This window comes from Oncorhynchus masou, unplaced genomic scaffold (assembly GCF_036934945.1).
Source record: "Oncorhynchus masou masou isolate Uvic2021 unplaced genomic scaffold, UVic_Omas_1.1 unplaced_scaffold_1122, whole genome shotgun sequence".
In the NCBI taxonomy this organism is placed as follows: Eukaryota; Metazoa; Chordata; class Actinopteri; order Salmoniformes; family Salmonidae; genus Oncorhynchus; species Oncorhynchus masou.
The window spans coordinates 195957-211121 of NW_027000955.1; the positions used below are offsets into that span (position 1 = coordinate 195957).

Consider the following 15165-nt stretch of genomic DNA (forward strand, 5'->3'; position numbering starts at 1 on the left):
CCTCAAAAGATGGTTAAACCTATAATTGTGATATCATGGATGGTCAGTCCTTGCATCCATAGCTCTGTGAATGAATTTGAAAGTATCATTCCTCAGACGGACAACACAGACAACATGATATTGGGTGGTGGTCTGTTTCCCCGTCTTTCTAGTCACTGAGCTCTAAAAGGCACAGAACAGCGCCCCCTTCTGGATGACAGAATTCTCCTCCCTGGATTATACACCATTACACACCATGATCACAGGGGACAGTGTTTATGTTATTCCTCATGTTTGTGAAACTACTGATGGTCAGTGTTCAATAAATGTGTTTCAAACAGTGAATTCTACTCTTTATTATATAAAAACAAGTGAATATAGTGTTATAGTTATATGACTTGGTATGCTTCTGTTTCAGTGTGTTTGAAAGCTTGCACCTGGGTGACCTATATTATGAACTGTTAGTAGTGGCCGGGGGGTCTCTAGTCCCCGTAGATAGGGTTTAAACACCTCGTGGTCTCTAGTCCCCGTAGTTAGGTTTAAACACCTCGTGATCTCTAGTCCCCGTAGATAGGGTTTAAACACCTCGTGATCTCTAGTCCCCGTAGATAGGGTTTAAACACCTCGTGATCTCTAGTCCCCGTAGATAGGGTTTAAACACCTCGTGATCTCTAGTCCCCGTAGATAGGGTTTAAACACCTCGTGATCTCTAGTCCCCGTAGATAGGGTTTAAACACCTCGTGATCTCTAGTCCCCGTAGATAGGGTTTAAACACCTCGTGATCTCTAGTCCCCGTAGATAGGGTTTAAACACCTCGTGATCTCTAGTCCCCGTAGATAGGGTTTAAACACCCCGTGATCTCTAGTCCCTGTAGACAGGGTTTAAACACCGTGATCTCTAGTCCCCGTAGATAGGGTTTAAACACCTCGTGATCTCTAGTCCCCGTAGTTAGGGTTTAAACACCGTGATCTCTAGTCCCCGTAGTTAGGGTTTAAACACCGTGATCTCTAGTCCCCGTAGTTAGGGTTTAAACACCTCGTGATCTCTAGTCCCGTAGTTAGGTTTAAACACCTCGTGATCTCTAGTCCCCGTAGATAGGGTTTAAACACCTCGTGATCTCTAGTCCCTCGTAGATAGGGTTTAAACACCTCGTGATCTCTAGTCCCCGTAGATAGGGTTTAAACACCTCGTGATCTCTAGTCCCCGTAGATAGGGTTTAAACACCTCGTGATCTCTAGTCCCCGTAGATAGGGTTTAAACACCTCGTGATCTCTAGTCCCCGTAGATAGGGTTTAAACACCTCGTGATCTCTAGTCCCCGTAGATAGGGTTTAAACACCTCGTGATCTCTAGTCCCCGTAGAAAGGGTTTAAACACCTCGTGATCTCTAGTCCCCGTAGATAGGGTTTAAACACCGTGATCTCTAGTCCCCGTAGATAGGGTTTAAACACCCCGTGATCTCTAGTCCCCGTAGATAGGGTTTAAACACCTCATGATCTCTAGTCCCCGAGATAGGGTTTAAACACCTCGTGATCTCTAGTCCCCGTAGATAGGGTTTAAACACCGTGATCTTCATTCTCAAACAGTCGTGAAATAACGCTGCATTTGAATCATCACAGAAGAGACTTCAGATCTTCAGAGGCGTAATTCTCGTATAGAGCTCCATTTTTATGGAACGGTCTGCCTACCCATGTCAGAGACGCAAACTCGGTCTCAACCTTTAAGTCTTTACTGAAGACTCATCTCTTCAGTGGGTCATATGATTGAGTGTAGTCTGGCCCAGGAGTGGGAAGGTGAACGGAAAGGCTCTGGAGCAACGAACCACCCTTGCTGTCTCTGCCTGGCCAGTTCCCCTCTTTCCACTGGGATTCTCTGCCTCTAACCCTATTACAGGGGCTGAGTCACTGGCTTATTGGGGCTCTCTCATGCCGTCCCTGGAAGGGGTGCGTCACCTGAGTGGGTTGATTCACTGATGTGGTCATCCTGTCTGGGTTGGCGCACCCCCTTGGGTTGTGCCATGGCGGAGATCTTTGTGGGCTATACTCAGCCTTGTCTCAGGATGGTAAGTTGGTGGTTGAAGATATCCCTCTAGTGGTGTGGGGTACGTAACTAGGGTATTGGAGTAATATTGGGTACGTAACTGGGGTATTGGTGTCATTAAGGGTACGTAACTAGGGTATTGGAGTCATTAAGGGTACGTAACTAGGGTATTGGAAGTCATTAAGAGTACGTAATTAGGGTATTGGTGTCATTAAGGGTACGTAACTAGGGTATTGGAGTCATTAAGGGTACGTAACTAGGGTATTGGAAGTCATTAAGAGTACATAACTAGGGTATTGGAAGTCATTAAGAGTACGTAACTAGGGTATTGGAAGTCATTAAGAGTACGTAACTAGGGTATTGGAAGTCATTAAGAGTACGTAACTAGGTATTGGAAGTCATTAAGAGTACGTAACTAGGGTATTGGAAGTCATTAAGAGTACGTAACTAGGGTATTGGAGTCATTAAGGGTACGTAACTAGGGTATTGGTGTAATGTTACGAGGTTCATTCCCAACTCTATCCTTTAGTGAAAAACAGAAAACTAAATAATTACTTCCAGTAATTGACTTCTTATTTCTACATGTTCAGTTTGAACAAAAAAATGCACCACTTCATTTTTTTTTTTTTTTTTTTTTTTGTGTTTTTTTTTAAAAGCTTCTTTAATTTCATCATTAGATCACACAGTGGAGCGAATCCTCCAATCAGACGGTAGCAACGAGATAAGATACCTTCCTGACAATACTAAACCAGCCCAACGTGTCAGCGAGACGCAGCGGAGCAAATCATCATGGATAAAAACACACAGCTGAGCTGGCTTTGACAGGCTCTCTCTCACACCAGCTTAGAAACAAACTATTTGGATACCATGCAGTAAGCTTGTGGGCACTTTCACATTCAACACAGTCAAGCTCTCTCTTGCAGACACACACGCACACACACATACACAGACAGCAGCTGTTGTTCTTTACTGATGGAATGGGGTTTTGGGGAGCGGTAGAGGGGGTGTGGTAGAGGGGGGTTTGGTGCGTGGTAGAGGGGGGTTTGGTGCGTGGTAGAGGGGGTTTGGTGCGTGGTAGAGGGGGTTTGGTGCGTGGTAGAGGGGGATGAGTGGTAGAGGGGGTTTGGTGAGTGGTAGAGGGGTTTGGTGCGTGGTAGAGGGGTTTGTACGTGGTAGAGGGGTTTGGTGCGTGGTAGAGGGGTTTGGTGCGTGGTAGAGGGGGTTTGGTGCGTGGTAGAGGGGTTTGGTGCGTGGTAGAGGGGGTTTGGTGTGTGATAGAGGGGGATGAGTGGTAGAGGGGGTTTGGTGCGTGGTGGGGGGTTTGGTACGTGGTAGAGGGGGATGAGTGGTAGAGGGGGTTTGGTGCGTGGTAGGGGGTTTGGTGCGTGGTAGAGGGGGATGAGTGGTAGAGGGGTTTGGTGCGTGGTGGAGGGGTTTGGTACGTGGAAGAGGGGGTTTGGTACGTGGAAGAGGGGTTTGGTGCGTGGTAGGGGGTTTGGTGCGTGGAAGAGGGGGTTTGGTGCGTGGAAGAGGGGGTTTGGTGCGTGGAAGAGGGGGTTTGGTGCGTGGTGGAGGGGTTTGGTGCGTGGTGGAGGGATTTGGTGCGTGGTAGAGGGGGGTTTGGTGCGTGGTAGAGGGGGTTTGGTGCCAGGTAGGGGGGATGAGTGGTAGAGGGGGTTTGGTGTGTGGAAGAGGGGTTTGGTGCGTGGTAGAGGGGTTTGGTGCGTGGTAGAGGGGGATGAGTGGTAGAGGGGGTTTGGTGCGTGGTAGGGGGTTTGGTGCGTGGTAGAGGGGTTTGGTGCGTGGTAGAGGGGGTTTGGTGCGTGGTAGAGGGGGATGAGTGGTAGAGGGGGATGAGTGGTAGAGGGGGATGAGTGGTAGAGGGGGTGCGTGGTAGAGGGGGTGCGTGGTGGAGGGGTTTGGTGCGTGGTAGAGGGGGATGAGTGGTAGAGGGGGTTTGGTGCATGGTAGAGATTGTTTGGTGCATGGTAGGGGGGTTTGGTGCATGGTAGGGGGGTTTGGTGCATGGTGGAGGTGCGTAGTAGAGGGGGGTTGGGGAGGGATAGAGTGGGGGTTGGGGAGCGTAGAGAGGGGGTGTGGGAGCGTAGAGAGGGGTGTGGGAGCGTAGAGAGGGGTGTGGGAGCGTAGAGAGGGGTGTGGGAGCGGTAGAGGGTGGTTGAGGACTGGTAACAGGCCCATGTTCATAGTTTCGACACCCTAGTGAGTGAGAGGTGTTCGTGTGATCAGTCAATCAGTCAGAGACATAAAGACACATGAAGCCAGAGGGAAAAAACTGTCCCTGACAGCAGTAATACTGTAGTAGTACTAGATAGTAGTACTGTAGTAGTACTAGATAGTAGTACTGTAGTAGTACTAGATAGTAGTACTGTAGTAGTACTAGATAGTAGTACTGTAGTAGTACTAGATAGTAGTACTGTAGTAGTACTAGATAGTAGTACTGTAGTAGTACTAGATAGTAGTACTGTAGTAGTACTAGATAGATAGTGGTACTGTAGTAGTACTAGATAGTAGTACTGTAGTAGTACTAGATAGTAGTACTGTAGTAGTACTAGATAGTAGTACTGTAGTAGTACTAGATAGTAGTACTGTAGTAGTACTAGATAGTAGTACTGTAGTAGTACTAGTCTTCATTTCCCCAGACCAATCTTCTTGGCCTCCGTTTCGTAGATCAACAGCCTCCACATTTTAACTATGAACACCTCGGCCTCTTCGTCCAGAACCTGCAGGTACAATACATCATTCAGTCAGTCAGTCAGTTAGTTAGTGATCTTGTCTCTTAACGCTTTTATAACCAACACTCAAATGTAGGATTTACATATCATTTTTACATTTCACGTTAGTCCTTCAGCAGACTCTTATCCAGAGCGACTAACAGTCGAGTGCAGTCATCTTAAAAATAACTGAGGTGAGACAACGGCACATCCCAGTCGTAGAAAGTCTGAGCGAGTGGAACAAGCTAGAAGTAGCTCCTGCGTGTGAACATACGATTACTATTACTGGTTCAGCCTTGAAGATCGTTCCAGTTGTGTAATGATTGGCTAATGATCTACTCACCATGGCAACATCATCCAAGATCCCCTGCGGTGTGCCGTGAGACATGACCTTCGGGAGATAACATAGACATCACACCGTGAGACAAGACCAGTACAGCAGTGAGTCATTTAGCAGACTCTCTGATCCAGAGCCACTACAGTAGTGAGTCATTTAGCAGACTCTCTGATCCATAGCCACTACAGTAGTGAGTCATTTAACAGACTCTCTGATCCACAGCCACTACAGTAGTGAGTCATTTAACAGACTCTCTGATCCAGAGCCACTACAGTAGTGAGTCATTTAACAGACTCTCTGATCCAGAGCCACTACAGTAGTGAGTCATTTAACAGACTCTCTGATCCAGAGCCACTACAGTAGTGAGTCATTTAGCAGACTCTCTGATCCAGAGCCACTACAGTAGTGAGTCATTTAGCAGACTCTCTGATCCAGAGCCACTACAGTAGTGAGTCATTTAACAGACTCTCTGATCCAGAGCCACTACAGTAGTGAGTCATTTAACAGACTCTCTTATCCAGTGAGTCATTTAACAGACTCTCTTATCCAGTGAGTCATTTAACAGACTCTCTGAGCCGATTACAGTTAGTGCAGAAAGACGACTCACCTTCGAACAGACAAAGTCGACTAGTGTAGCTTCCTCCTCTCCGATGTATTCTATAATCTTCTTGTTGATCCACGGTCTGATGCGACGGTCCATCAGAGTCTGAGGGGAAGAACAAAAGGTGGCAGATTTGGTGTTTTAAAGAGACACGGGAACGGCAGTCCCAACTCCGACAACTTTTAAATATAAATACACACACACGGCCAAATTCATACCGCGCGATTAAACGGTTAGCCGCGGCGCCTCAGAAATGTAAAAGGAAGAGAGCACATCTCCAACAAGATTCCCGGGACAAGATGGACAAAAAACTACAAAATGAAAAGAGGCTCATTCCGACTGCATCCGAACTCTTAATTTACAAAACGAGACATTTTAAAAACGAAACGAGACATTTTATTCCAGACCTCGAGACGACTAAGTATAAATCCACTCCTACAAAGCTAATAGAGATTATAACACAACATTCAGGTTCTACTTCTCTATCGAACAAGCTGAGTCGACAAAAACATGTTTACAATAGTGGTGGTATATGTCCCCCACTTCGGGTGGAGTCTCCTCCTCGCTAAACATTGCATCTTTATTGCTAGGCAGGAAACTAAAGTTGATACGGACAACAATCTGTTCCTTCTCCCTTAAACTTGACCTGACCTCGACCCGCCCCTCTTCATCACTAATCCACGACTCTCTCCCCTTATCAATGCATGCCACATGTGATCGTCCTCTCTAACACTCACTACATCCCAAGCTTAATTGCACACACTATATACCTTCCTCCTACAGATACCCCACTACCCTCTGGTGTAGACACACTAAACCACAGCACTCAATAATTCAATAGAATACCTGATAATTAACCCTATTTCAAGTTTAGGAGTTTAGGAGTTAGAATCCATCCTCTATATTTAGAGAAGAGAGCTCTAGCCTGGGTACCAGTCTGTTTGTGCTATCATCTATTGGGAGTTTAAATGAAAAACAGATCAGGGACCAAGCTAGAAGAGCTCATCCTTAATGAGTCCACAGCAGTCTGTTTGATGTAAATCTCAGTAATCTATCCATAAGACCAGGTCCTATAGTCTCTCCACAACCCCTCGTCATCCTTACCGAGTCCACAGCAGTCCAGTCCAGAGGGTAGTTGAACAGATCCGGTCTGGCCGTCGGGATCTTCTCAATGAGACTCCTGATGTGTTTCCGTTTCTCCTCGGTGTTTTGTCCTCCCTTCCCTCCAGGTACCTCGGCCCCGTCCAGACCCAAGCTCTTATCATCCTCACCGTAGTCCAGCGGAACCAGCTTACGTTTACGAGGCGCTCGTCGGCCTCCTCCTCTCCGAACTTGTTGAAGACGCTGTCGACGTTGGCCAGCTTCTTACGTTTACTCCCGTGTGGATCTGATGGCTGGGGCTGGCGCCGGCTCCTGGGGACGGGAGAGGGGGAACAAGAGAGAAACAGTGGGTTATACTGGGGAAGGAGAGAGAGCGATTTAGGGAAGGAGAGAGAGAGAGAGAGGGAAGGAGAAGCGAGCGAGCGAGAGAGGGAAGGAGAGCGAGCGAGAGAGGGAAGGAGAGAGAGCGAGAGAGGGAAGGAGAGAGAGCGAGAGAGGGAAGGAGAGAGAGCGAGAGCGGGAAGGAAGGAGAGCGGGAAGGAAGGAGAGCGAGGAGGAAGGAGAGCGAGAGCGAGAGGGAAGGAGAGCGAGAGGGAAGGGAGAGCGAGAGGGAAGGAGAGCGAGAGGGAAGGAGAGCGAGAGGGAAGGAGAGCGAGAGGGAAGGAGAGCGAGAGGGAAGGAGAGCGAGAGGGAAGGAGAGCGAGAGGGAAGGAGAGCGAGAGGAAAGGAGAGCGAGAGAGGGAAGGAGAGCGAGAGGGAAGGAGAGCGAAAGAGAGAGAGAAGGAGAGCGAGAGAGAGAGGGAAGGAGAGCGAGAGAGAGAGAGGGAAGGAGAGAGCGAGAGGGAAGGAGAGCGAGAGGGAAGGAAAGCGAGGAGGGAAGGAGAGCGAGAGGGAAGGAGAGCGCGAGGAGGGAAGGAGAGCGAGAGGGAAGGAGAGTGAGAGGAAGGAGAGCGAGAGGGAAGGAGAGCGAGAAGGAAGGAGAGCGAGGAGGAAAGGAGAGCGAGAGGGAAGGAGAGCGAGAGGGAAGGAGAGCGAAAGAGAGAGAAGGGAGAGCGAGAGAGAGGGAAGGAGGAGAGCGAGAGAGAAGGAGAAGCGAGAGAGAGAGAGAGGGAAGGAGAGCGAGAGGAGAGGAGAGGGAAGGAGAGCGAGAGGAAAGGAGAGCGAGAGAGGGAAGGAGAGCGAGAGGGAAGGAGAGCGAGAGGGAAGGAGAAGCGAAGAGAGAGAGAAGGGAGCGAGAGAGAGAAGGAGAGCGAGAGAGGGAAGGAGAGCGAGAGAGGGAAGGAGAGCGAGAGGGAAGGAGAGCGAAAGAGAGAGAGGAGGAGCGAGAGAGAGAGGGAAGGAGAGCGAGAAGGAGAAGGAGAGCGAGAGAGGGAAGGAGAGCGAGGAGAAGGGAGGAGAGCGGCGAGAGAGGGAAGGAGAGCGAGCGAGAGAGGGAAGGAGAGCGAGCGAGAGAGGGAAGGAGAGCGAGCGAGAGAGGGAAGGAGAGCGAGAGAGAGAGGGAAGGAGAGCGAGAGAGAGAGGGAAGGAGAGCGAGCGAGAGAGGGAAGGAGAGCGAGAGAGAGAGGGAAGGAGAGCGAGAGAGAGAGGGAAGGAGAGCGAGAGAGAGAAGGAAGGAGAGCGAGAGAGAGAGGGAAGGAGAGCGAGAGAGAGAGGGAAAGGAGCGAGAGAGGGAAGGAGAGCGAGAGAGAGAGGGAAGGAGAGCGAGAGAGAGAGGGAAGGAGAGCGAGAGAGGGAAGGAGAGCGAGAGGGAGAGAGGAAGGAGAGCGAGAGAGGGAAGGAGAGCGAGAGAGGGAAGGAGAGGAGGAGAGGGAAGGAGAGCGAGAGAGGAAGGAGAGCGAGAGAGGAAGGAGAGCGAGAGGGGGAAGGAGAGCGAGAGAGGGAAGGAGAGCGAGAGAGGAAGGAGAGCGAGAGAGGGAAGGAGAGCGAGAGAGGGAAGGAGAGCGAGGGAAGGAGAGCGAGAGAGGGAAGGAGAGCGAGAGAGGGAAGGAGAGCGAGAGAGGGGAAGGAGAGCGAGAGCGGGAAGGAGAGCGAGAGCGAGAGAGGAAGGAGAGCGAGAGCGAGGGAAGGAGAGCGAGAGCGGGAAGGAGAGCGAGAGCGAGAGGGAAGGAGAGCAAGAGCGAGAGAGGGAAGGAGAGCGAGAGCGGGAAGGAGAGCGAGAGGGAAGGAGAGCGAGAGCGAGAGAGGGAAGGAGAGCGAGAGCGAGAGAGGGAAGGAGAGCGAGGAGCGAGAGGGAAGGAGAGCGAGCGAGAGAGGGAAGGAGAGCGGAGCGAGAAGGGAAGGAGAGCGAGAGCGAGAGAGGGAAGGAGAGCGAGAGCGAGAGAGGGAAGGAGAGCGGAGCGAGAGAGAGGGAAGGAGAGCGAGAGAGAGAGAGGGAAGGAGAGCGAGAGAGAGGGAAGGAGAGCGAGAGAGAGAGAGAGGGGGAAGGAGGAGCGAGGAGGAGAGAGAGAGAGAGGGAAGGAGAGCGAGAGAGAGAGAGGGAAGGAGAGCGAGAGAGAGAGAGGGAAGAGGGAGAGAGAGAGAGGGAAGGAGAGCGAGAGAGAGAGAGAGAGACGGGAATGAAAGTGTGTTATAGTGAATGAAGGGCCAAATCGATAAAGCCCGGCTGAGAAATGAAGATGACAACTATTAACTTTTAAATCTATTAGAAGAAAAGTGATGTATCCCCTTTAACATAAAATGTTCAACTTCTTCAGAAAGTTGTCACACCACTTGACTTTTTCCACATTTTGTTGTGTTACAGCTTGAAATTAAAGATCGGGACACACACACACACACACAGACACAACCCCATAACGTCAAAGTCGAATTATGTTTTCAGAAATACTTTACAAATGAAAAGTTTTAAATGTTTTGAGTCAATAAGTATTCAACCCCTTTTGTTATGGCAAAAGCCTAAATAAATTCAGGAGTAGAAATCTCCTTAATGTGATCACTAAGTTGGAGCATGGACAGCGTATGCAATAAGTGTGTTTGACATGATTTTTGAATGACTACCTCATCTCTGTACCCCACATATACAATTGTGGCGAAATGAATCACCGTGCGTTGACACTTTGGCATCAGTGGTCGGGGGAAGGAGGGGAAAAAGACCGCTCCTTTGGCTCTTTGTGGAGAAACTATCAGTTGGCAGTACGACAGTTTTGTGCAACTCTGTAGAAGTTGTTTTATTTATTTTACCTTTATTTAACCAGGCAAGTCAGTTAAGAACAAATTCTTATGTTCAATGACGGCCTAGGAACAGTGGGTTAACTGCCTGTTCAGGGGCAGAACAACAGATTTGTACCTTGTCAGCTCAGGGATTTGAACTTGCAAGTTCTTCAAAGGTAAATGATTTTATTTGAATGCTTTTCTTCTTTTTGTGAAAATGTTGCTGGCTGAATTCTAGGCTTATAGCTATGCTAGCTATCAATACTCTTACACAAATGCTTGTTTAGCTATGGTTGAAAAGCATATTTTGAAAATCTGAGATGACAGTGTTGTTAACAAAAAGTCTAAGCTTGAAAGCAAATATATTTATTTCATTTTATTTGCGATTTTCATGAATAGTTAACGTTGCGTTATGCTAATGAGCTTGAGGCTATAAATAGGATCCCCGGATCTGGGATTGCTCGTTGCATGAAGTTAAGCGAACGCAGTAAGCCAAGGTAAGTTGCTAGCTAGCATTAAATTTATCTTATAAAAAAACAATCATAATCACTAGTTAACTACACATGGTTGATGACATTACTAGATTTAACTAGCGTGTCCTGAGTTGCATATTGTAAATGAGAACTTGTTCTCAACTAGCCTACCTGGTTAAATAAAGGTGAAATAAAAAAAATAAAAATAAAAATAAATAAAACATAATCTGACTGAGCATACAAGTTTCTAAGTATCTGACTGAGCGGTGGTAGGCAGAAGCAGGCGCTGTAAACATTCATTCAAACAGCACTTTAGTGTGTTTTGCCAGCAGATCTTCGTTGTGCGTCAAGCATTGCGCAGTTTATGACTTCAAGCCTATCAACTCCCGAGATGAGGCTGGTGTAACCAAAGTGAAATGGCTAGTTAGCGCGCTAATAGCGTTTCAAACGTCACTCGCTCTGAGGCTTGGAGTAGTTGTTCCCCTTGCTCTGCATGGGTAACGCTACTTCGAGGGTGGCTGTTGTCGATTTGTTCCTGGTTCGAGGCCAGGTAGGAGCGAGGAGAGGGACGGAAGCTATACTGTTACACTGGCAATACTAAAGTGCCTATAAGAACATCCAATAGTCAAAGGAATATGAAATACAAATGGTATAGAGAGAAATAGTCCTATAATTCCTATATTAACTACAACCTAAAACCTCTTACCTGGGAATATTGAAGTCTCATGTTAAAAGGAACCACCAGCTTTCATATGTTCTCATGTTCTGAGCAAAGAACTGAAACGTTAGCTTTCTGACATGGCACATATTGCACTTTTACTTTCTTCTCCAACACTTTGTTTCTGCATTATTTAAACCTAATTGAACATGTTTCATTATTTATTTGAGGCTAAATTGATTTTATCGATGTATTATATTAAGTTAAAATAAGTGTTCATTCAGTATTGTTGTAATTGTCATTATTACACATTTTTAAAAAATATATTATTATTATTATATTATTTTTTTACATCGGCCGATGTAACACCCCCATTCCTACGCCCCACCACACCCCCATTACTACCCCCCACCACACCCCCATTCCTACCCCCATTCCTACTACCCCTCCACCACACCCCCATTTCTACCCCTCCACCACACCCCCATTCCTACCCCTCCACCACACCCCCATTCCTACCCCCCTCCACCACACCCCCATTCCTACCCCCCACCCACACCCCCATTCCTACCCCCACCACACCCCCATTCCTACCCCCACCACACCCACCCCCCACCACACCCCCATTCCGACACACCACCACACCCCCATTCCTACACACCACCACACCCCATTCCCCCCTCCCCAGTAGGCTAGTTGAGAACAAGTTCTCATTTACAATTGCGACCTCCCCACACCCATTCATACATCAATTAAGTACCTTGCTGTAATAGATTTCCATTACAATCACCAAAGAGCCATTTCTCAAGGAAGAATTTAGCTCGGACTGTCTGGGAGTGGTCTGAGTGGGTGGAGGAATACTGGAAACTAGTTGTTATTGGCAGAGAGGTTTGGAACTCTGTCATTGGTCTATTAACCAATTTACCGCATGGTGATCAAATCAAATTTATTTATTTTATATAGCCCTTCGTACATCAGCTGATGTCTCAAAGTGCTGTACAGAAATGTAGTATAGGCTTTGACAGCAGCTACAGGTCTGGCCCAGTCGGACCAGTTCTACCCGGCCCGGTCGGACCAGTTCTACCCGGCCCGGTCGGACCAGTTCTACCCGGCCCGGTCGGACCAGTTCTACCCGGCCCAGTCAGACCAGTTCTACCCGGCCCACAGTTCTACCCGCCCAGTCAGACCAGTCCTACCCGGCCCAGTCAGACCAGTTCTACCCGCCCAGTCAGACCAGTTCTACCCGGCCCACAGTTCTACCCGGCCCAGTCAGACCAGTCCTACCCGGCCCAGTCAGACCAGTTCTACCCGGCCCAGTCAGACCAGTTCTACCCGGCCCAGTCAGACCAGTTCTACCCGGCCCAGTCAGACCAGTTCTACCCGGCCCAGTTCTACCCGGCCCAGTGAGACCAGTTCTACCCGGCCCAGTCGGACCAGTTCTACCCGGCCCAGTTCTACCCGGCCCAGTGAGACCAGTTCTACCCGGCCCAGTTCTACCCGGCCCGGTCGGACCAGTTCTACCCGGCCCGGTCGGACCAGTTCTACCCGGCCCGGTCGGACCAGTTCTACCCGGCCCGGTCGGACCAGTTCTACCCGGCCCGGTCGGACCAGTTCTACCCGGCCCGGTCGGACCAGTTCTACCCGGCCCGGGTCGGACCAGTTCTACCGGCCCGGTCGGACCAGTTCTACCCGGCCCGGTCGGACCAGTTCTACCCGGCCCGGTCGGACCAGTTCTACCCGGCCCGGTCGGACCAGTTCTACCCGGCCCGGTCGGACCAGTTCTACCCGGCCCGGTCGGACCAGTTCTACCCGGCCCGGTCGGACCAGTTCTACCCGCCCGGTCGGACCAGTTCTACCCGGCCCGGTCGGACCAGTTCTACCCGGCCCGGTCAGACCAGTTCTACCCGGCCCAGTCAGACCAGTTCTACCCGGCCCAGTCGGACCAGTTCTACCCGGCCCAGTCAGACCAGTTCTACCCGGCCCAGTGAGACCAGTTCTACCCGGCCCAGTGAGACCAGTTCTACCCGGCCCAGTCAGACCAGTTCTACCCGGCCCGGTCGGACCAGTTCTACCCCGGCCCAGTCAGACCAGTTCTACCCGGCCCGGTCAGACCAGTTCTACCCGGCCCAGTCAGACCAGTTCTACCCGGCCCAGTCAGACCAGTTCCACCCGGCCCGGTCAGACCAGTTCTACCCGGCCCAGTCAGACCAGTTCTACCCGGCCCAGTCAGACCAGTTCTACCCGGCCGGTCGGACCAGTTCTACCCGGCCCGGTCGGACCAGTTCTACCCGGCCCAGTCAGACCAGTTCTACCCGGCCCAGTCAGACCAGTTCTAACTCACCCAGTTTGAGGCTGAGGCCAATCCTGGGCCGGTGTTCATCTGTGGGCTGGGCGTCTGGGAGAGTTCTCATGAGGGATGATGATGCCACATGGAGACTCGTTGCCAGGAGTTGGGCGTGAGCGCCGCCGCTGCCCGACGACACAGAGGGCGCCGACGTGATTGGCCGCAGTGTGGGCTTGAGGTGTGGGTGTGTCCTGGCGTCTGACGAGTCGTCTCCGTCCACGATCGTCAAGCTCCTCTCCATCCTCCACGTCGTCGTCAGATTGGGACTGAGGGTGTTCGGGAGGAGGCCTGTCTGCACCCCTCCTCCTCCTCCTCCTCTCCTGTCCCTGTGGTTCTCCCTCTCTCGGTGCTCCCTCTCCCGGTGCTCCCTCTCTCGGTGCTCCCTCTCTCGGTGCTCCTCTCTCGGTGCTCCCTCTCCCTGTGTGGTTTCTCCTGCTGCACCTCCTCCTCCGGCTTCACTGGGGGCTGCCGCCTCCGCTCTGCCTCCTCCTCCATCTTGGTTTAAAATCAAATCACAATTTATTTAAAGTCTCAACACACTTTTACAAATGAAAATAAAGAAAAACAAAATGTCATGAATGTGCCTTGTCCCCATTTGACAGGTACAATACACACTGATCAACATTTCTCCTTTCTGTTATTGTAGGAGGCAGACAGACAGGAGAGAGACAGACACGAGGCACACGAGAGAGAGACAGACAGGAGACACACGAGACAGACAGGAGACACACGAGGCAGACAGGAGACACACGAGGCAGACAGGAGACACACGAGGCAGACAGGAGACACACGAGGCAGACAGGGAGACACACGAGGCAGACAGGAGACACACGAGGCACATATAGGAGGCTGGTCATTTAGGAGCTCCACAACAGACAGACAGACAGACCCTCTGCAGCTCCTGTTCCACAACAGACAGACAGACAGACAGACAGACACTCTGCAGCTCCTGTTCCACAACAGACAGACAGACAGACAGACAGACAGACAGACAGACAGACAGGCCCTCTGCAGCTCCTGTTCTACGACAGACAGACAGACAGACAGACAGACAGACAGACAGACAGACAGACAGGCCCTCTGCAGCTCCTGTTCTACAACAGACAGACAGACAGACAGGCCCTCTACAGCTCCTGTTCTACAACAGACAGACAGACAGGCCCTCTACAGCTCCTGTTCTACAACAGACAGACAGACAGACAGACAGACCCTCTGCAGCTCCTGTTCCACAACAGACAGACAGACAGACAGGCCCTCTGCAGCTCCTGTTCTACAACAGACAGACAGACAGACAGGCCCTCTACAGCTCCTGTTCTACAACAGACAGACAGACAGACAGACAGACAGACAGACAGGCCCTCTACAGCTCCTGTTCTACAACAGACAGACAGACAGACAGACAGACAGACAGACAGACAGGCCCTCTACAGCTCCTGTTCTACAACAGACAGACAGACAGACAGACAGACAGACAGACAGACAGACAGACAGACAGACAGGCCCTCTGCAGCTCCTGTTCTACAACAGACAGACAGACAGACAGGCCCTCTACAGCTCCTGTTCTACAACAGACAGACAGACAGACAGACAGACAGACAGACAGACAGACAGACAGACAGACCCTCTGCAGCTCCTGTTCTACAACAGACAGACAGACAGACAGACCTCTGCAGCTCCTGTTCCACAACAGACAGACAGACAGACAGACAGACAGACAGACAGACCCTCTGCAGCTCCTGTTCCACAACAGACAG

The 15165-nt window shown here is 50.4% G+C and overlaps 1 pseudogene; it reads right to left on the bottom strand.

The window, feature by feature from the left end:
• Nucleotides 1-4528: 4528 nt before the first annotated feature.
• Nucleotides 4529-13906, bottom strand: LOC135529222 (RNA-binding protein 25-like; annotated as a pseudogene).
• Nucleotides 13907-15165: the final 1259 nt, after the last annotated feature.